At 43.0% G+C, this 23,044-nt stretch overlaps 1 protein-coding gene and 1 long non-coding RNA gene across 11 annotated transcripts in view; both read left to right on the forward strand.

The window, feature by feature from the left end:
* Akap6 (A kinase (PRKA) anchor protein 6) overlaps nucleotides 1-23,044 on the forward strand; it is a 456,981-nt gene that overhangs the window by 98,273 nt on the left and 335,664 nt on the right. The window lies entirely within an intron of this gene.
* The window catches only part of Gm51971, a 33,096-nt gene continuing 11,908 nt past the window's right edge, over nucleotides 1,857-23,044 (forward strand). The window contains exon 1 of the long non-coding RNA XR_003950181.1: nucleotides 1,857-21,731. This is a non-coding gene — a long non-coding RNA (predicted gene, 51971). The remainder of the gene's footprint in view (nucleotides 21,732-23,044) is intronic.

A 23,044-nucleotide genomic window follows, 5' to 3' on the forward strand; every position in this document is an offset into this window, starting at 1 on the left:
GGAAAATATATATTACATGTAGGCTTTGTCTAAACTTCAAGTTAGATGATACCCTAAGGAAGATTGTTTTACCTAAGCTGGTTCATAAAATAAAATAAAATAAAAGCCTAAGCAGATTTGTAGATCTTAACACTGAAGTGACTTATGGCCTATAGCTACCATGGAAGCGTGGTGAGCCGCCAAGAGAGAGCTTGTTTCTAAATGCTTTGAGTGGATCTGGCTTAGCCTGTTATCTGGCTTCACCTTTCACGTTTAGTGCGACAGATCATCTGCCAGATGTCTTGGTTACATTCCCACTGTTGTGATAAAGCACTGTGACCAAACACAACCTGGAGAGGAAATAGTTTACTCAGCTTACACCTGTCAGGTCTCAGTCCATCACTGAAAGAAGTCAGGACAAGACCTTAAGGCAGGAGCCTGGAGGCAGAGCTGATGCAGAAGCCAGAGAGGAATGCAGCTTACTTGCTTGCTCCAGATGGCGTGTTCAGCCTGCTTTCTTATAGCACCCAGGATCTCCAGCTCAGGGATAGTACCATCCACAAAGGTCTGGGCCCGTCCTCATCAGTCCATAATTAAGAAAATGCCCTGCAGACTTGCCTATAGCCTGATCTTATGAGACATTTTTCTTAAGTGTGATTCCTTCTTTTCAGATAATTCTAGCTTGTGTCAAAGTGGCAAAACCTTACTAGGACACTAGGTTACTACGTCAATGTTTAAGACAGGGAGGGAAAGAAGATTCAGAGGAGAGAAGGGAGGAGGGAAGGGGTAAGAAAGGGAGAGAGAGGGGAGCACATGAGAAAAGGATCAGTGTAAGTCAGAGAGCCCCATGCCACCGATAGTTGCTCTTGGGAAGATCTCAGCATGATGGCAGAGCTATGGCTGGAGGCAGCCCCAGCAGAATGTCAGCCCCCAATAGTGCCCTCCTACGGCCGGCCTTAGGGAGCATTGTGACTAGGATCCAGAGATAATTTATTCAGAGGAATCTTGGGGTGAGAGTAAACTAGAAGTTAGAGGACACTCCTTTGTACTGCTCTCTCCAGTGCTGATCTAGTGTGTGGCTTCCCTAAGTTGATACAGGATTGAGCTTGTAAGGCAAATCAGCTGTTATTCCACAAATCCTTCGCATGTACACAGGAAGTTAGTTAAATGCTAGAAGTGAGGGGGGTAACACACCTACCGTTAGAAGACACAGCTAAAAACACTGTTAAAAATTCAAATGGTTGGACACGCAAACTGTATATGCCCCAGTACAGGGGAACGCCAGGGCCAAAAAAAAAAAAAAAAAAATGGGAATAAGTGGGTAGGGAAGTGGGGGGGAAGGGTATGGGGGACTTTTGGGATAGCATTGGAAATGTAATTGAGGAAAATATGTAATAAAAATAAATAAATAAATAAAAATTCAAATGGTCTTAAAAATACTAACTTGTCATTAACTTCACTTAATTAGACTAATAGGGCTGGCAAGATGGCTCAGTGGATAAGAGCACTGACTGCTCTTCTGAAGGTCCTGAGTTCAAATCCCAGCAACCACATGGTGATTCACAACCACCCGTAATGAGATCTGATACCCTCTTCTGGTGCTGTCTGAAGATAGCTACAGTGTATTTATTTATAATAATAATAAATAAATCTTTGGGCTGGAATGAGCAGGGACTGAGCAAGCAGGGTTGACCATAGTGAGCAGAGGTCCTAAAATTCAATTCCCAACAACCACATGAAGACTCACAACCATCTGTACAGCTACAGTGTACTCATATACATTAAATAAATAAATAAATAAATAAATAAATAAATCATAAGTCTTTTAAAAAGAAAATAAAATAAAAAACAAGCAAACAAAAGACAAGGAAAAAATAATTATTTAAATTAATTATTTAGATGTAATTATTTAATTATCTAATGACCAATAAAGTACATATGGAAACTTAAATTTTAACACAATAGGAATGTAAATTTTTTCGTGCCATTAATGTATAGTTTATTTAGTGTTTGAAACATTATCTCTGGGGAGATCTGCTTTCTCACTGTAGCTGTCTTTGTACTTTTAGAAAGGCTTCTTGTATCTGTCATTGCTCTATTTCAGGTGTGAGCTATCTTCCCCCACTGAGAAAGGAGCTGCAGGAGATGTAAAGTCAGGACAGTGGTCCTATGATCCCAGACAATGACTGTTCAGTGCTGAATTGGAACTGTCTACCTTCATTTTACTTTACGGCTTCTGTCAGCACCGTCCTGTTTGTTGTTTCATCAAGTTACTTAGCTAAATTCTCTGTGATGTTCTCAAATGTGTGTAACAATGGAGCCCTTCTCTACTGAGCCCAAAGTCAGCAAACTCCAGTGTGTGTGGCCGCTACTGTGGTCTGCACGAAAGGCTTAGTTTTGAATCCTGATATGCTTATATAAGTTTCTCCTTCGTTATATAATATTTCTTTGTTCAGTGGAATTTTGGTACATTTAAATTTTTGAATATGTCACTGTGGTACCAGGTTCAGCCTCCCTTCTCAGGGTGTGCAGGTGCCACCAGCAAACTGGGGGTCCACAGTCTGCATAAGTCAGATACTGTTCCAGGAGGGGGTGAAGTGGAGTGGGACGGGAAGAAAAGAGAGTATGAAGCAGCTCTCTGAGACAATCCTGGCTTGTTCATATTTCTCTATTGGGGATATGGTGGTGGGTTTGAATTAAACAAAAGGTTATATAGTTTCTGGGGAAGGGCGTGAGAATATCCAGGGAGGGAAAGGGCACTCATTGCCTGAAGGATTCTGCTACTGAGATGCCTCGTTAGTTCGGCGAGGTATCCTAGGTGCTGAGTGGTCACTGATTAAGTGGGACAAGCTGGTTGGGAGTCGCCTAGTTGAATGCTCTGAGGCAGGTATGGAACCAGGGAGGGGTTAGCCCTCCCCCTGCAGGTCCCACGATGAGGTTCTAATCTCAGTTTTTCAGATTTCTCAGGCTCAACCTTGCCTGTTCCATGCCACTTCCTCTGGTGTCGTTGTACACGTGTCCTCCATGTCACCCTTTCGTCGCACTCTACATACATTCAAAATGATAAAGCACGTAGCCCAGGGTGTCAGTGGAGATTTACCAGGACACCCTTGTAAAGCAGCTCCTAGATGAGACTGTGGCAAAGCAGGGGGCAGATCCACCTTGGGTTCATGGTCTCAGCTTCATATTACTGCTTCGGTCCATTAGTTGATTTATTAATTTACAGTGGAACGTAATCGTCAGGACAGGGGTGCCCATGACCTTGAAGACCATCTGTGTACAGAAAAATGCCAGTTTTGTGCATCTATTCCAATGTTTCCCTAATGGTCCAAACCCAAGTTTCTTACCTGGTTACTCTGCTCATGTCTTAGTAGGAGTCTCAAGCTGGGGATGTCCGTTCGATCGCTCTGAGTGCTCCCCTACTTGCTCTGAGTGCTCCCCTACTTGTCCCAGTTACGGTAGAGGGACCACTCTTTGCCTAGGCATACATACATCTCTATCAACAGGAAACACATCCCCCAGTTGTGCCTTCAATTCATTCACTGCTGTGTAACACTACTGAGCCAGCCTGGCCCTTGCCTGCCTGGGTACTTAATGCCTGGGTACTTAATGCCTGGACTAATCTTGCTTTCTTTTACCTTTTATCTTCCCCACTCTTGCAGCCTATTTCCCATTCAGTAGCTATTTTTAAAAACTGTCTATCAGAGTATGCCATTCTTCTGTTTTGGATCTCTTCCTTTGACTCTTTACTGCCTAAGTCTCTGGTGTGGCTCCTCCCATTCACCCTGATCGTTAAAGCCCCAGAGAATGTCAAGCTAGTTCTTGCCCTGTAGCTTTCCTTGTTCCTTTTGCCCAGAGACTATGTTTCCCTGTGTATATTGCACAGCCGACTCTAGATCCTCACTGTTAGCCAGAGGCACAGTCAGGTTCCAACATCCACTCACAGAGGCCTGGAGGGGATCAGGCAGGGGTTGGGAAGAAGCAGGTGGGGCTTATTCTGTTTTTGATGAAGGGAACACACACACACACACACACACACACACACACACACACACACTACAGTTGTCTACACACCTCACACTGCCTTTACAGTGCTTGCTTTAAGTCATTTTGACACTGTCTTCTCGGGAAAATATATTAATGTACATTTTTTAAAAACTTCATTGAAAAAATGGTTTTGGAAAATGCTCACAGTGGCTTTCACCAGTGGTCATATATTAAATTTTTAGATCATCAATTTCTGATGCCTACTCTTAAAACACCTACTCATAATCTCATAGACATTAGTCATTCTAATTTACTTTTATAAAAAAATCTTATACAGTTACAGCATTTGTTTGCTTCTTGTGTCAGATATCTATTCTCCCTTATCCTTCTTGCTCAGGACAGAATAGGGTACTGAGTGTGGGATCAGTTCATACACAAGCCTAGATAGTTAAACCCAAGTCTTTATGTCCATTGCCTCCTCTCCCCACAGGCAGGATTGTTTTTAAAAACATATGGGAAGTGTGCTTGCTCCGTTAAGACTGATTTCAGACAAAAACATTGGAGGAATTAAGACACAAATATGTTTGGGGTATTGTTCTCACACTGTTGGAGAATCTGAGAGTGTATCTGAAGTCTTGGATATACACGTTGCCTTGGGAACCTGCCCAGAGATTCTATATATTTCATAGATGGATACGCTTGCCCAAACCCTTGCAATCCTTTTTTTTTCCTTTGGTTCATTAATTGGCAGTTATTTTGATCAGTAAATGTGCTTTCAGGGGCCTAGTGGTCACTCAGTCAGTAAAGTGCTTGCTGTGAAAACAGGAGGACCTGAGTTCAGTCACCACGAGTCACGTAAATCTTAGCACAGACTTATGCACTTGCAATCCCAGTGCTAGGACACAGGACACCCACAGAAGCATCCCATGGTCGTGCTGGTCAGACTGTGCAGCCTAATCCCTGAGCTCCAGGTCTCAGTTAGAGACCCTGCCTCTAAAAACAAGGTGGGAAGCTTCTGAGGAACCCAAGATGTACATGTGCACATATATGAACATGACCACACATATGTGCACATACAAACACACAAAGTATATGTTCAGACATTTCACCCAGATGCTCATTTCCTTCCACCTGCCCCTGCCCCTTGTGACATCAGATCAAACACCAAGACTTTGCATCCCCAGCCTTTTTCTCTAAAGGTGACTTTTGGTCATGGTGTTGGTCTTAAAGTTTCTCTCTCATACACTACTTGTCTTATTCTGTTGCTGTGAAGAGGACCAGGGCGCTAATTGTGGGATCAGTTCATACACAGGGCCAGATAGTTGAGCCCAAGTTTGAGTCCAAGGAGACCATGACCGTGGCACCTCTGATAAGGAAAGACATTTATATGGGGCTGGCTTACAGGTCAGAGGTTTAGTCCATTGTCATTATGACAAGGAACGTGGGGGCATGCAGGCAGACATGGCACTGGAGAGGTAGCTGAGAGCTCTACATATAGATCCACAGGCAGCAGGAGGGGAGTCTGAGGCTGACTTGAACACCTGAAACCCCAAAGCCCAGTAACATACTTCCTCCAGCAAGGCCACACCTCCTAATCCTGTCAATTAGTACTCACTAATGTCCAAGCCTTTCTTGAGCGCTCCGGACTGGCCAGCAGTAACGACGCTGCAACAGGATCCTTCTGCACACATTTATTGGGAGAGCTTGATTACAGAGGCGAAGAGACCCCAAGCCCAGAACTGGTGCTGCTTATATAGGCCTAGGAGAGGCGTGTCTCACACCCGGATTGGTTATGCACTAAGCCTCATTTGCATGTTCCTCATCTGATTGGCTACTCTCTCTCTCTGTACCTCACAGAGCCTCATTATCATACCTCATTTGCATGTCTCACATCTGATTGGTTATACTCCCAAAGCCTCATTATCATGTCTGGGCCAGGCAGTGTCTTTGCAAAAAACTTTACTGCATATGTACACATTGGTTGTTTGTCTGAACTTATGCATGATGGCCAGCAGTAGTCAGCGCCACTCTGCAACGGCACATGTGGCTTCCCACAAGCCTTTAAATATATGAGCCTATGGGAACCAATCGTATTCAAACCAACACACCACTCTCCTATCTCTCTTAGTTCCAAGTTCTCAGGAGGAAATTTCACTATAACCTCCAGATTGAGTTAATCATTATTACAAAGTTTTCACAGGGAAGTGATTGCTACTGAAAGCAGAAAAAAAAAAAAAAATCTAACCTTAAAAAAAAAAGTCACAGGAAAACTGACTTATACTAAATCCTTTCTCCATTGTTTTCAAACTGAACACACAGTCTGCCTATTTTACTTGCTACTTTCCAGACGTGCCCGGTTAGAGGTGTGAGAAACACCGGAAACAGTTACACGCCCATCTGCACGAGTACCCACACGCCCAGGTCTGGAAGTTGTGCTGCACAAGACGATCTGTCCAAGAACCTTAAACATTGCAGTCTTAGCTGAGACCTCAGCTGCATGACCGTGTTAGGTGCTAAGCAGGCACTTTCTCAGGGAGAATGCTGCCTGTATCCCTGAAGACAGGACAGCAAAGAGGTGGCAAGGCATAGACTAAGAAATGTAGCCTGTAAATAAACAGAAGCCTGGAAGTGACTTAATTGAAATCAGTTCCCAACTTTAAATTCTACTTTCAAACTCCCACCATGTAAGACTTGTGCCTGAATCTTTGATATAGGCCTGATTTTCAAAGGTAGAACACTGGATTAAAATCTGTTTATAGGACCTTCTGACTCAGATGCCTAAGACATCTGGGAGTTAATCCAGACACCCACTAACTCACATGGGGGCTAGAGGGCCTGTTGGGAAAGGGCTGTGTCCTCTTCACAGCTGGGAATTTGCACATCAGGTATGCCTGATGATCTAAAGATGGTGGAAATCTAGAGACAAGGGGCTGCTAGGAGAGGATTCATGCTCATCGTGGGTCCAAGAGGCTGTGCCAATATAACACAAAGAGAGAACAGTGATGGGCTGTGGCACAGTGATCCAGCCCTGGAACAGACCTGTGGGTAACAACTAGGGAGAAGAGAAGGCTGAGCACATGGTGCCAGTGGCTTCCTGACTGGCTGAGGTAGACTTGCCCCTGATTTGGGAGGTTCAGAGGGAGAAACATTCTCTTCTTTCTGTTATAGAAGAACAACAAGTGAGTTTTGACCAAGATGATGGTGGTTTTCCCAGAGGACAGCTATGGAGTCCAGGGTCCACTGCCTATGATCGTGAGCAGCAGCCAAGGTTGACTACTGAGGGCTTCTATCCAGGGCTCCAAATTCTTGGCATACACATCTGAGAACTACTAACGTCAACATTTGGGGGTCTGGAGGACTCTGATCTTAGCATCTGTGTGACCCACACCATAGTCTGAAGCATCCAATTCCTAACACCTCTGAGTAAATACAGCATATCTTAAATGAGATTGAAGAGAATATTTTTTTTCTGGGAAAAATACACATTTTCCTTTTTGTCTTTTCAACCATTATTTTTTCCAGAGCAAAATAATCTCAGTCCATTTAGCAGGTTGTGAAATGGATTTAGTCAGATAACTGAAACAATGCAGCTGGACAGAATTGTAGAGATAAAATATTTTGTAAAGTTTGATTATAGATGTATTCATGAATACATAATTGGTCATGGTGTACATTTATTCTTTTACTGAGCCAATATTAGAGTGGTTTAATAGTCACTGATTTAGACCATTCTCAATTTTCCTCAATATCTTTGATATATACTCAAATTTTAGAAGATATACTGCACACAAACTTAGTCAGGTACTGTTTTGTGCACTATGACCATTGTTCTTTATTCTGGGCTCAAACTTAGATGGAACATTCATTAAATCACCACCATCAAAGGTATATCCCACATCTCAGGAGTTTAAAATAGGGATTGATTGGCAGAAATGAAGACTAATTTTAAAATTTTTCTCCTCAACCTTAGATTTTCCCAACCTAGAATCTCTTTTTGATTGATGTGTAACATGGTCTAAATATATCTCCCCAAAATTTTTGTGTAGCATTTCTTAAGAAGTATAGCTTTAAAGGACCCCACCCTCCTGAGTGAGATGGCTAACCTTAGAGGCTGGGCTGTTTCTTTTGCCATGTAAGGACACAGTGAGAAGCTACCTACTCCAGAGCAGGAAGTCCTCACCAGGTACGAATTTTGATGATGTCTCCTCATGAGCTTCCCAGCCTCCAACAGTGAAAAATGTCCTTCTTTATAAATTACTAAACAAAGCTGAAATCCGTCCACGTGGTGATCGCTTAGGAGTGAGCTTTCTTTTCTGTTTTCATTTCATTCCTTTTTGAATTTTAGAAAAGCACTCTAAAGTCTAGGTATTTTGCTTCTTCTTGTACATGGAGCCATGAATTGGTAGGAAATGGGCTCCAGCCACTCAGGCCCCTTTTCATTAGTTCCCACCGAGTGTTTCTCTGGGTACCATGGGCTGCTGCTTCAGGTGAATCCCAGTGACTTTCTCTCTGCTTCCTTTGTCTTCTGATCATTTTCCTTCGCCCTTTGCAGGATGCTGTCTTGGTTCCTCAAGCACTCCCTGTGATCAGTATGTACATTCATTCTTTTGGCAAAGATCTCGCCCCAAACTTGCCTGTTTACAATGATGTCAGTGTCTTTCTGAGTGTTGGAGACTCTTCCAGTGTAGCTGAGATGACGGTTTTAGGGCATTCCTCTGTGAACGGTGCCCATTCACTTGATGCCTACAGGACCATCCTTCCTGTGTATTTGATGAATGTGGTTGAAGGAACAAGTTTTTGTTTCCTAAAAGGCCAAGAGAACACATAGCGTGGACCCCTCCTCTTCTGTGTTTGCCATTTTGGCAGATTACTGGAAGATGGCTACTTTCTTTCCTTTTTAATTTTTCTTTCGGAGATAGAGTCTCATGTGGCTCAGGCGGGTTTCAACCTCACCAGCCTGAGGATGGCTTTGAGTTCCACCCGCCTCGTGTACTTCAGTTTCAGGCACAGACCATCATGCCAGCAGGACTGTGATTCCATTACATCAAATCAGTAGGAAGTTTTCACAATATCTAGTGTATAGCTCATGTGATAATATGTGATATTATTGACCAATAAACCTGTGCAGTACAGTAAGTTTGTAGATACTTTGTACAACTTAGCGGGCTTCATCAAAGTAATTTATATTTTTAAAGGAAAAGAAATGGAAAGAAAGGGACCAGAGACTCAAGGGCAGTTGCTGGCCCAGGACACACAAACCACTGGGTTCAACCGCTAGTGTGCAGAAGGCAGAGTTGAGGACTGTTGATGCTTAAAAGGCCCAGCCTTATGGAAAACTCCATCTGGTTGAGTAATTATCTCCTCCATCCTCACTTCATGACCAATGCTGGAAGACATTGATGAACTGATTGGTGAAAGTATTTTCGGTATGATTTGGAAATATATCCTAAGTCGTAGACATAGCACATTTTTTTTTTTCAAACTATGTGTAAAATTCTTTGTAAAGACTTGGGCAAGGTGGGGCTGGAGAGATGGCTAGATGGTTGAGAGAACTTGCTGCTCGTGCAGAGGACTGTGGTTCCCTTTCTACCATCCACATGGCAACTCACAAGTGTCTGTAATCCCAATGCCAGAAGATCCAATGCCCTCTGCTGGCCTCTCTGGGAACCAGGTATGTACATGGTACACATGCATACATTCAGGCAAAACTTTCATACCTATAAAATAAAGATACATAAATCTTTAGTAAATTCTTGGGCCAGGCAACATGGAAGACAACCCTGTTGGGTTTGGATGCACGTTGTTGTGGAGATGTTTGTGTATAAACCTTAGCCACATGGACTGATGCAGTTAGACTCAGAATGAGAATGTTAAATATCAGGTGGTTCCAGAAACCTACCAGATGGTTGAGCTGTGTACCTTTAAATAGCAAAAGGAATATTGGAAAATGAATAGTATCACAGACTATAAAACTTAAAAGAAATCATTAAAACACATTAAAGAAAAATATTATCATAGAGACATTTGAAACTGAGACCAAGGAGGCAAGCCTGAAACTGGCATTGGTTTAACTAGGGACTGATTCTGGGGATTGTTCCTTTCAAATGTTGGCTTAATTATAATTGAGGAACAACAGCCATCTATTTATGTGGTCTAAAGAGGGAAATGCTGGTTAGAATAGAAATGGCCCCCACAGACTCATGTGTTTGAATGCTTGGTCCATAGGGAGCGGCACCATTAGGAAGTATGGCCTTGCTGGAGCAGGTGGGACCTTGTTGGAGGAAGTGTGTCACTGTGTGAGTGAGCTTTGAGGTCTTATGTGACCAGTGTGGCTCACAGTCACTTCAGCTGCCTGGGGGTCCTGATGTAGAAACTCTGAGCTTTTCCTCTAGCACCATTCTGCCTGGATGCTGCCATGCTTCTCACTATAATAGCCAAACCTCTGCAACTGAAAGCCAGCCCCACTCTCATGTTTTTCTTTGTTTGTAAGAGTTGCCATGGCTTATGGTGTCTTATCACAGCAATAGAAACCATAACTAAGACAGGCGGCCATTAGAAATGGGATATGAATTAACCCTTTCTTTGCCTGGAGAGCTTTTTGTTCAGTAGTATTCGCTGAATTCTTAATATATGTCAGGACTTTTTTTTTAAATTTTAATTCTAATTCTTCACAACAACCTGCTCTTACAGATGAAAATAAACCTCAAAAGTGCCTTCATCACTTCGACAGTCTTACCATGCTTTTTGTGCATGAAGCCCAACATTCCTTCTATCTTACTGCATTGGCCTCCTACCCCTCACATGCTGAGGTCTAAGAAAGAGAAGAGCTGTGACTTCGAGAGCCTGGCTCTCTTATACTAAACACTTACCATGAATGGATATGATGGGGAGGGGTCGCTGTTTTCAAATTAAAAAGGTGAAATCAATGTGTGTTTTAATTTATCATAGATAGGAGGATGAACAGCTTGAAGTAGGGGTGCAAATGAAGTCTAGAGCCTCCCTGACTACTCATCTCATGGCTGCCTTGAGTCAAGAAGGAACTGGCTGCCATCTGCTCAGCTCACCGTTTGCCACAACTCTGACCATTCTACGCTCTTTACAAGTTCATATCCTAAAGGAAGGGGGCATCTGGTCGAATTAAACTACAATTCTGCTAGCTTGTGATTTCCTGATTCCTCGAGGTGGCTGGAACTGGAGATGAGAACATTAATGAGAAACACTAACAGTCCCATTGGCTTCCAGGGACAATACATGACAGCCTTTGGTTCTTACCTTTGGCTGCATAGCAGAATATTTCAGGAAGCTTTGAAAGTTATTGTCCTGGATATGCTGGGGATCAGCTGCCTCAGAACTTGGTTGTTAGTCACCCTGACACCCATCCTCATAGAGGTGTAGGGCTCCAGTATACACCCAGAGCTGATGATCCTAGGAAATGTTTGAGGAGACAGTTTATGTATCTCTTGCTTTTTTTGGTACTTTCTCTTTCCCAAGCAACACAGCTGGGAAAAGTCACAGCTGTGGATTTAAAGTCACTGTTTCTAGGAGAAATGGCTCCCATATGACTCATTTATTAATTTTTTTAGTTTTTTTTTTTTTTGTGACCTGACTAGTCTTATGTCAACTTGACACAAACTATAGTCGTCTGAAAGAAGGGAACCTCAATTGAGAAAATGCTTCTATAAGACAAAGATTTGGAGCCGGGCGTGGTGGCACACGCCTTTAATCCCAGCACTCAGGAGGCAGAGGCAGGCGGATTTCTGACTTTGAGGCCAGCCTGGTCTACAAAGTGAGTTCCAGGACAGCCAGGGCTATACAGAGAAACCCTGTCTCGAAAAAAAAAAAAAAAAGATTTAGGACATTTTCTTAAATAGTGATTGATGGGGAAGACCTATCCTATCATGGGTGCTATCCATTCCTGGGCTAGCAGTCCTGGGTTCTATAAGAAAGTAGGCTGAGCAAACCATGAGGAACAAGCCAGTAAGTAGCACCCTTCCATGGCCTTTGAATCAGCTCCTGCCTCCAGGTTCTTGCTCTTGTTTGAGTTTCTGTCCCGACTTCCTTTGATGGTGGACTATGGTATGGAAATACAAGCCAAATAAACTCCCTTTCCTCCCCACTTGCTTTTGGTTGTGGTGCTGTTTTATCACAGTGGTAATAACTAACTACGACAGAAGTTTGTACCAGGAGTGGGTATTGCTGTGACAGATATGACCATGCATTTGGGAAGAGTGTGGAAGGACTTTTGAAACTTTGGGGTAGAAAAGCCATTGAGCATTGAGAGCTCAGGTGGACTGTTCTGTAGGAACTTGGAAGATAAGAATTCTAAAAGCAGCTGGGAGGTGGTGGCACACACCTTTAATCCCAGCACTTGGGAGGCAGAGGCAAGCGGATTTCTGAGTTCGAGGCCAGCCTGGTCTACAAAGTGAGTTCCAGGACAGCCAGGGCTATACAGAGAAACCCTGTCTTGAAAAACAAAACAAAACAAACAAACAAACAAACAAACAAAAAGAATTCTGAGAGCAGATGATGGAGGCCTGACTCTTGAAGTTTCGGGGGTGGGGGTGGGGCAAAGACTCTACTGGGCCATTTGAGTTAAGAATCTGTTGTATCTGGTTACCCGGAGCTGAAGAGTCAGTCGTGATTAACAAGAGACTGGCAACACTGAAATGAAACTTTTGAGTTCTATGATTGATAGAAGAGGGCCCTTTCTATTGTGGGTGGTGTTATCCTTGGGCTGGTGGTCCTGGTTGTTATAAGAACACAAGCTGAGCAAGCCATGAGGAGCAAGCAAGTAAGCAGCATCCCTCCATGGTCTCAGCATCAGCTCCTGCCTCCAGGTTCCAGCTCTGTTTGAGTTTCTATCCTTAGTTCTTTAATGATGGATCGTGATGTGAAAATATAAGTCAAATAAACTTTTCTTTCCAACTTGTTTTGGTCATGCTCTTTCATGACAGTGGTAGTATCTTTTACTAGGGCACCCCATAAAGTCAGGAGAAACAAAAGTAGAGATGTCAGAAACATGCAGGCATTACCCTTTTTTGGTTAGAATATACAATTCTATGTTATTTATATTATATATTTTTAACTTTTTAAAGAGAAAAGGAGAAAGCTTGCATTTCGCTCTCATTTATTGGTGTGGAAATCATCTTACACATGGGTCCAGACAAGAGGCATCTTTCCTGTAGCCATACACGTTACTTATGAACGGCTCATTTTGAAGCTATGAATTTGTGACATGTACCACACACAGAGTCTTATGGAGCCATTTCGTTCAAGAGATGGAGATGGTCTGAAAAAAGAGCGCTGCATCTGAAGGAGGGGCATTTTCTACACTGTAAAGAGGATGCTACATGACTGGGCTTGGGCTTGGGTGGGGGGGGGCACACTGGGAAGACAACGAAAACTAAACAGTCTCAATGAAGTGTGGGCTTGATAGAACCATGACAAAAGTATCTACAAAGGGAAGCATAGATTAAAATTCTTTTAAAAACCCAGCCCTCGTTCTTAGCCTGACTTTACAGGTGTACAGGGTGATTCGGGTAGGAGAGAGATATGAGCTGCTTACAAGGCTGTTAAGTGACACCCTGGCTGGACTTGGGCTGAAAGGGTAGAAAGAAAAACAAAACACAAAACCCATCAAACAAAAAGCCCATCACACGGAATAACAACCTGGGCTGAGCAGGGAATTGGAGGTAACGAACTTTTGCCGCCCCCACCAGTTTCTTGTTGTTAGGGGCTGAGTAATGTGCACAAGGCTGTTAGCAGCAGAGTCTGGTGTACACTGCTTCTGTGATTCGAGGACGAGAAATGGACCTGCCTCCCCAGCGGCCTTTGCCCAAACTGGAGCTTCTTACGATTTCCTCTTTGATTCATCAACGGAATTTCTGTCGCAGCTCGCGCAGTGATCATCAAACACTGGTGTTACCAACGGCCTCCTTGCAACCCTTTACTGCTACAGAGGGAATGGCTACTGCCCCTGCTGAAGGAATCCATCTCCAAAATAATGAGAGCCAGGCCTCAGTGGCTCAATAAAAAGACAGCTTTTCCCTGTCTCTAGTTCTTCAAACACCTGTGAAGGTGGTGTCCTTTCTGCACCTGTCTGTGCGTCTTCCTCAAAGCAACTCAGAGCAAAGCGTTGTTTTAAGAAATATTTTAACTACAGATCTTACCTCTCCCAGCTTCCAATGTTGCTCTCACGTAAAGTCAAGGTGCATGAATACACTCTCTGAAATGTCTTCAAAGTTTACACTCAGCTGGCCTGGTGTTCCTTCTAACTTTTCTCTTTGGTACCTCTGAGAAGCCAGGGACCTTCAGAAACGCACGCCTCAGAAGAGTTTCCCTCTCCCTATAGAACTACCACGGTCTTTAGGCTGCACATCCTTTCTGTGACAGATGAAGTGCCTACTCATGAAACCATCTTGCAGGCCAAGCAGCTGAGACTCTGTGGGAGTCTCCTGAGTTGTCTGCTGTTGCAAGGTCATGAACAGTACTCCCTGCCGTGTCTTCAGGGGGGTCTCCTTCCTCTCCGTAGCTATATTCTTCCCTTGATACTTATGTCTTTGAAATAGGATTGGGGAAAACAATCAGCTTTCAGATCATTTCCTCTGATTATTTTCTTGATGGAAAGCAAACCGATACTCTTTTCCGTGTGATGGCTGAGAGGACTCCCGGAGTGGAGTTATTTTCACTCTTGGACATGTGAGTGTTAGTATCCCTTCAGTTTCTTCCAGACCCAGTCCTGGAACACATTGCACTTAAGGGAAGTGACTTGGAGAAGTACTGACCATAAAGGCTCTGTCTGCAGTTTTAAAATTGTGAATATTTAGAGGTAAATCATTTTGTTATCATTGAGAATAGTTTACCTTAGGAGATATGAAAATGTGGTGAGACATTGAAACTGGGATTCCCTTTGCCCTGCTTCGTACAGACAAATGCAAGGTTTCTTTACTCACACGCCCAGCAGAGCTTCATCTCAAAGCTGGTGGACATCTGCTTGGTCATTTTCTGTGGCAGTGGAGGAGGGAGCTGGTTTCAAAAGCATTGGTTTAGCTTTTCCTACAGTTCTCTGGGCAGCTGTATATTTTTGTCTGTCATAAGACCACAAATAGGAATAAATATTTCATAACCATTTAGTGTGGTTTTCCGAAAATTCAATAAGTCTTCTAAAATGCAAGTCCATGGATGTCTTTCAGGTTGCTAGGACAAATCTATTAAAGCTCAGAACATAAAAATTTATAAAGACTGAGCATTTACTGTGTGCTTATGTAACAGAATTTTATGGCTTCTGCCTTTATTTTAAAAAAGCCAATGTGGTGCGTTTTAGTATTCATCCACCCTAATTTTTTTTATTTGATATGTCATTTCCTTAACACTATTATAGATGGCCCAAAGGACTCCTCCTTCAAACAGAAGCATGTGTAAGATGCTCATATTCTTTTCCTTACATAATGACAGAAAGCAGACACTGCAGAATGGATCATGTAGGCATGGAGACAGGCCTCGCATCCATCTCTAACCCGGCAGTTACACAGAGGTGGCAGCTCCCGGAAATCCCCCCTGCCTCTGTCCAAACTGTTCATTGCCTCTACCTGTGTCTGAGGACCCGGTGACCTTATTTGCTTTTTCCTACACCATTTTCTAACCTTCCCATGCAACTCTTAAAGCTTTTTAGGGTCAAGTAAGTACTCTTATTTCTTTGTAAAAAAAAAATGCAAATGCTTTTTTCCCCCGTACTCTAAATGACTGAGTTCCCATATGGTCATCTTAAAATTTTTCTTCTTAAGTCAGGCAGTGGTGGCACATGCCTTTAATCCCAGCACTTGGGAGACAGAGGCAGGTGGATTTCTGAGTTCGAGGCCAGTTTGGTCTACAGAGTGAGTTCCTCCAGGACAGCCAGGGCTACACAGAGAAACCCTATCTCGAAAAAAAACAAAAACAAAACAAAGCGAAACAAAAATTCCTTCTTCTCTTCCTATAAGTGACATTAGCATACCATGGAAACCATAACTTCTAAATCATATTTCAGAAAAATACTAAAATATATTCATAAGCACTATTAAATTAGCAAATAATTCACAGAAACTCAAGAGTTAGGAGTTGGCCAATGTAAACTGAATTTTGGTGGTTTGAACTTGGATCAAAATTTGACATTTTCAAAACAGTGCAGTGTTGCTATTTTAGTTAAATTCCATCATAGACAACGGACTCCAGAGTTTCTCCTTATTGTTTGTGGTTTCGGTTAAATAGCATTTTTGCGGTCTAGGATTCAAACCTAGGGCCTCAAACATAGCAGGTAAGAATTCTACCACAGGGCTATGCCCCCAGGCCTAGATCCCAGTTAATATAACTCAAAGGTTGTGCCCAATTAAGTCTTAAAGCTCTCTAAAAGTCCCTATTATTTCAGTTCATGAACGGAGACCATGCTATTGGAAAGGAAGTGGGTTTCTGACTCTAACACTGCCTTAAACCAGTCAGCAGCCTAACGTTCACATATCCATTCTCTGTAAACCAAGGCAGTGTGAGAGGATGCTAACGCACACTGTTTCCCAGCATCCGCACAGTGGCTTCAAAGGTTACAGCAGGTACCACGAGACACTTACTGTGCACACTGTGCCCACTGTAGAATAGAGAGCTCTGAGGAGAAGCAGGAAAGAAATGCAAGAGCACTGTCAGTTTGATTAATGAAGTCCAGGACCAACGATCATCTTTCAAGGGAGAAAAATGTCTACAGATCAGCTGACGTTAAGGGGCTAGCCAACAGTAGTACTATGAGCTGGTTCTTCCTCCTCCTCCTCCTCCTCCTTTTTCTCCCTTCTCCACTTTCTCCTTCACCTCCTCTTTCTTCTCATTCTCCTTTTCTTCCTTCTCCTCCTTCATTATTATTATCATCAACTTACTCTTATTCCTTCTCCTTCTCTTTTCCTTCTTTTTTCTCTCTTCTTTCCAATCTCCTTCCCCCCTCCTCCTCCTTCTCCTCCTCCTCCTCTTCCTCCTTCTCCTCTTCCTCCTCCTCCTCTTCTTCTAGATGCCTGGACTGGAACCAAAATCTGGAGTCCAACTTTTGCCACTGACTTGATGTTGTGGCATAGCCACCATCTCCTCGGCCTCAGCATGGCTGTTCAAAGCCTGAGGAAAATGCTTGGTGCTCTCCATGAGGGTATCTGTGGAGACAGCTAAGCCCATCCTGGGCAGACATCCATTTTGGAGATTTTGTAACCTTGGTTTGTCCTCTTCTTTCTATGTCTGTTTGAGGACCTTCCTCTCAAGGCTCCTCACATTCTTTTGCCATTCAAGTAATGGTGTAATCGGCTATTGACCTTGTTTACTTTCGTTGCCACAAAGCACTTTTCAGTTATGAATTTTAAAAAGTCTGTATAAATAATACTTAGTTCTCTGATGAGAGAACTGAGGAGCAGAGAGGATTAGCGACTTCCCTAAAATCACACAGCAGGAAGGTGGCAGAGTTAGGATTAGAAAGCAGGTTGTTTAAGAAACATTTTAATTAATTATTTGATAATTTCATACACTGTATCTTGAATATATTCACCCCCTTCCCACCCTCCAATCCCTTCCCACCCAACTTTGAGATTTTTCTTTTTAACCCCAGTTTATGTTGGCTAGCTAGTCTTGAGAGTGGGACCTGATGTAGCATGTGGTTGATTTACGATTATTAAATTGTATTTACAGTTAATTTGATTTTAAATTATTAAATTATTATTAAAGAAATGGACTCCCCCTCCTAGAAGCTCTTGAATGCCAATCGCTTCTTCTGCCAATGTTGGTATCTGCCAGGATTTGGTGTGGCTGGAGCTTTGGTGGGGTTTATGCAGGTTGTCGCTGTTGCTGTGAGTTTATATCTATAGCTGCCCTGTTGTATCTGGAAAACACCATTTCCTTTATGTCATCTACCACCATGGCTCTTACAGGCTTTCTGCCCCCTCTTCTGCAAAGATCCCTCAGCCCTGGCTGGTGTGTGTGTGTGTGTGTGTGTGTGTGTGTGTGTGTGTGTAATAGGAATCTCATTTAGGGCTTAGCACGCCAGTGTCTTGTTCTCAGCATGTTGACCAGTTGAGGGTCTGTGTTCTATCTACTGCAAGGAGAAACTTCTTTGATGAGAGATGAGAAATGCTGTGATCTATATATATAATAAAAAGTTATTAGGAGCCATTTTAACACTATATCCATTTAGCCAAATAATAATATTCAGTTCTACCCAAGGGCCCTGGCCTATATTTAGCCACAGGAATTAAGTCTTTCTAATCCTCATCCAGATTAATCTTTTTCATATTAGTGGTATTTTTGATAATGTGATGAAAGCTATAAACCATTTCATATACATACTCATAATATTTTGTGTTCTATATCAAGAGACGCTCTCCCACCCCCACCCCAAGACAGTTTCTTTGTGTATCCCTGGTTGTCCTGGAACTTGCTCTGTGGACCAGGCTGGCTTCAAACTCACAGAGATCTGCCTCTGCTAAAATGAAAGGTGTTCACCTCCCAGCTTCACAATTCTCTTAACCCCATTTGCAGAGGACTTCGAGTTAACCCCAGTATGTCATATCATTCTACTTTTTCAGGTCCCTGATTTCAAAATGGGAAGAGCTAGAGGGGCGGGGAGAACACAGCTGATTGCATTGTGCTGTGTTTAGTAGTATATAGACATGTGGGCCTTTCCGTTATATTTCTTCTTCTACTTGAGCATCAGGGGCTTTGAGAAAGCCTTCATTCCTAGCTGCAAAGTGAGATTACCAGAGAGCCTCACCTTACAAGAAGAACTTCTTACCCTGGGGACTGGGCAGGAGGGAATGTGAGGCCAGCCAGGCTGACAAGAGAGGCCCCCTCGAGAAACAAAATGCTTAATTAATACTGCCCTCTACAAGACTTTCTTTCTCTACTTAGAGACGGAGGATTAATGGTGAATGAAGAAGGCTAGTCATGCATTGGCTTGCATTCACACTGAGAACAGACACCAGGGCTTTTACTTGTTCATCTATTTTATGTGCATGTGTGTATAGAAGTCAGGGGACCGTGTGTGGGAGTAGGTCCTCTTCTTCTAGCATGTGGATGACAGGGCTGGAACTCAGCCTGTCATACTTGGTGACAAGAGCCTCTACCAGGTGAGCTATCTTACTGCCCACCCCTTTAGTGGAAAGCAGAACTCTAGCTTAGAAAATGGAGCTGGAAGAAAACAGCTTAGCAGCTTCTGAAAGAACCTTTACCTAAACACCATGGTATAAAATGTGTCTTCCTTGCTTTTTTTTTCTTCTTTTTGTTTGTGTCTTGTTTGGTTTGGGTCTTTAGGACAAGGTCTCAATGCATCCTCAGCTGGCTTTGAATTTATTACTTAGCTTTGGATGACCCTGAACTTCTGATCCTACTGCCCCCACCCTCTCCCCAAGTGTTAGGATTAACACAGGCCCTGCTACCTCCCATGTACGCAAAGCTGTGGATGGAGCACAGAAGGCTGTGACTACTAGGCAACCATATTACCAGCTGAGCCATGCCCCCAACCCTAAAGGTCAGGTCCCAACCATGAGGGCTGTGACTACCATGGCAATGAAGGGTATTCTGAACTCTAGTAGTTGTCTTGTCGAGTGTTCAGTGTATACTGGGATGTCCCAGCCTGCTTCCTAGATGATGGCTCATTTAGTACAAGCTGCCTCAGAGATTTCAAAAGCACCCTGAGAGAATGAGACTCAGCCGTCAGTCTCAACAGCTCACAATGGGGATTCTTCAGTCTCCCAAAGGGTTGTGATTCCTGGTTTCCTGTCATCCCGAGTGTCAGGGTGACCAAGAGCAAGGCTGAGTGGAACTGCTTGCGTATGCTGATGCAGGCCTGGTTCTTATGGTCTGGTCTCTATTACTTACTAGGAATTAGACACCAAACAGTACGATAACTTCTGTGAGTCTTAATATCTTTAGTTGTAAATATCTTACTTGGAAGGCTGTTGTTAAAACCAAGAAGGACCATTGTGTAAAACTCTGAAATTTCTCAAAGATCACATAAATCTTAGTAAATATAACTGTGACAGTTTCCCAACCAAAACACTGCTGCCACTCCTGTGACTTTAGTTAATAAGTGAATACATGGATACATGTGCTAGATTAGTGGCAAGTATATACACTACCAATCATAGTTAGACTCCTATATAATTTACTGATAGATACTAAAACACAACAAAATTATCCTTAGCCATGCTTAAAAGAAGCAGGCTATTTATTGTTCGAAATTGTGGTCAATAGAATATGATAAAAATAAACCTGATTTCCTGTCAAGATAAAAACAAACCCCACAGAACACTGTGTTCCTACATCAGCGTGTGTTCACACCGAGATCCCTGTACGCAGTACTGGTTGTCTCTAAGTCTTCCTCAGCATTAATGATAGTGCAGTTTTTAATGTTAGCACCTAAAACCTCATTTCCATATAACAAAGTACATCGGTACCAAATGTTTCCTCTTTCCTTAACTCTCCATGAAAGTTTTTGGTTTCCCGCTAAAAAGTGACATTGAGAAATTCCTTTATAGCTTTCTTGTCTTGGTTTGTTTTATTTTAGTAGGAATGATATAGTTTAAGGTAGGGAGATCGCACAGCAGGTAAGAGAGCTTAGCTATACAAGTATTGAGGACTAAGTTCAGATTGCCAGAACCGTGTAAAAAGCTAACTATGCTCACACATGAACACCTGTCACCTCAGAGTCTATATGGCTGTCGGGTGTCATTAGGGCTTGCTGGCCCAGCCTAGCTCCAGGTCCATTGGGAGACCCCGCCTCGAGGGAATAAGGCAGAACATCACAGAGCAGAGCACCAGATATCCGTCCCTGGTTGTGCTCATGTAACTTCGCATGCACATGAGCATACACACACACACACACACACACACACACACACACACACACTCAAAATGGAATGATAAACTTGGACCAATGTAGTCAACTGGGCTGATAAAGCTCCTTGTGATGTGTTTGGGGAGGGTGTGAAGGCATGCGTGTGTGCACACGCCTGCATGGGCTTGTGGGAGGCTAATCTCAGGTGTCCTTACTCAGTTGCTGCACACCTTCAGACAGGTCTTTCCATTGGCTTCAGTCAGTACAGCCTCCTCAATTCTGGGATCACTAGCATGTACTGCCACACCCGCCACACCCGTGATTTTCTGTAGGCTCTGGGGATCGAACTCAAGACCTCCCGCTTCCAAGGCAAATGTTATACTGACTGAGCCATCTCTCCAGCTTATTTTTCCCTTCCTTTTCCTCTTGCCTCTTTCTTTTCCTTCCTTCCCTCACCCCTCTATACCATCCTGCCCCCTTTCTTACTTTTTCCCTAGATACTGAGGTTTGAATTTGGAGCCTTGTTCATGCCAGACAAGCGCTGAATTAACTGAGCGATGTGCCCAGCACCAGGAAGCTTCTCTGATTCCGGAATCTCTAATGAAGTATTACTATGTTTCATTTCTAATAACCCAAGCTGAGAAAACCACAAATGAAAAAAAAGAGAGAGCTTGATTATTATCTTTTTTCTCAGCTGTCTAACAATCTGGCAATGAAAACCTCATTTGACGGAGAAAGGCTTCCTATCTGCAAACAGATCAGACTTGGGAAACACTGCAACAGACAACCCAGCCCCCACCCCATGCTTTGTGTAGGTCAAAAATTACGTTAACTGTTAGCTGGTTTGCACGATTCTCAAGACTCTCTTTTAGGCTGGCTGCTACATGAGAAAATACGGTGTGTTGTTGAGTTCTCCATTTTGATATACTCAAAGCTGGTAAGTAGAAAACACAAGCTTCCTACTTCCCACAAATCCATTCTGGGAGCTGAATAATTTATTACCCTCTCAGGAAAAAGGACCCTGCTGTCAGGGTTCCAGCTTCTACTTTCTGCTCCCTCCCATGATCCTCCTCTCTTCTTCATCTCCTGGGGAGCTGCAACAGAGGACGCTGCTTTCTTGGCATGCTCTTGTTTATTTGTGGGCGTGTGGACTGGTATCTAGGAAACTTTCCAAGGAGCACAGTCATGCACGGTATGGAAACCACATGCATACACCACACCCTGCTCCCCGCACAGCAGCGTCTCTGGAGAAGTTTCTGTTGACTAAATCTCTTCTGTATCTCCTGGCTGTCCTCTAGATGTGGTCCCGATTGCTTTTTGTTGTTCGTGGTGTTTGTGTTGATTTTTACATACTTTTCTGTTTATAAAGTAACACGTGAAATATCTATGTCTATCTCACCATCCTGTCCAGTAGGGTAGCGTCTGGTCACATGCGATTATTTAAATTTAAATTAATTAAAATGAACTTAAACTAACAAAAACTCAGTTACATGCTCAAACACAGTAAGGGTAGAGCGTGTCGGACTGGACTGGAAAGCCCAGAGAACGGCTTCTGCCCAGGGGAGGAGCCACACTGTAGAGCAGGCTAACTTACCTTCTCTCCATAGTTCTACTGTATCATACAGGGTCCTTTGCTCTTACTATAAGTGCTCCATTGTGTTCTACTGCTTGGATGGTCCTTAATTCACTTATCTACGGATAAATATATAGATTGCTTCTATTTTCCCTGTTTTGAAAACAATTTGACTCTTTTTTTTGCATATTTGCCTTCGTATACTTATCTAAATGTTGAAAATTGGAATTGGTCTACATTGTCCAATTTTGGTTCATATTTCCAAGCTACCCTTTAGCAACTGTATCAAATGACTGTAATTCCTTTGGCCTGCTGTGAGTCACTGAACTTTGCCATTTAAACTAGAGCCATTAGAATACTTACCCTGTCCCTTACTGGGTAATCACGAGATACAAGTAATATAAACATACTAATACTTTAAAAATAAAACATCAAGGCCATGTATGGTATTTATATTAATTTGTATGATAGTTGTAAGGACAGGGGTGGGAACCACGAATATGTTGTTATCTAGTTTAACACAAAAGAAAGAATAGTTGTGGAGATCGGGGTAAGATTGCGGCCCAGGAGATTTCCTTATGGGGTAGAGCCTGTGGCTCCAGAATCATTGTGATTGTAGGCATAGGCATTTGCTAATAGGAAGGCAGAACTCTCCAAGGACACTGAGAGAAGTGAGG

The sequence above is a fragment of the Mus musculus genome, chromosome 12, assembly GCF_000001635.26.
Source record: "Mus musculus strain C57BL/6J chromosome 12, GRCm38.p6 C57BL/6J".
NCBI lineage: Eukaryota > Metazoa > Chordata > Mammalia > Rodentia > Muridae > Mus > Mus musculus.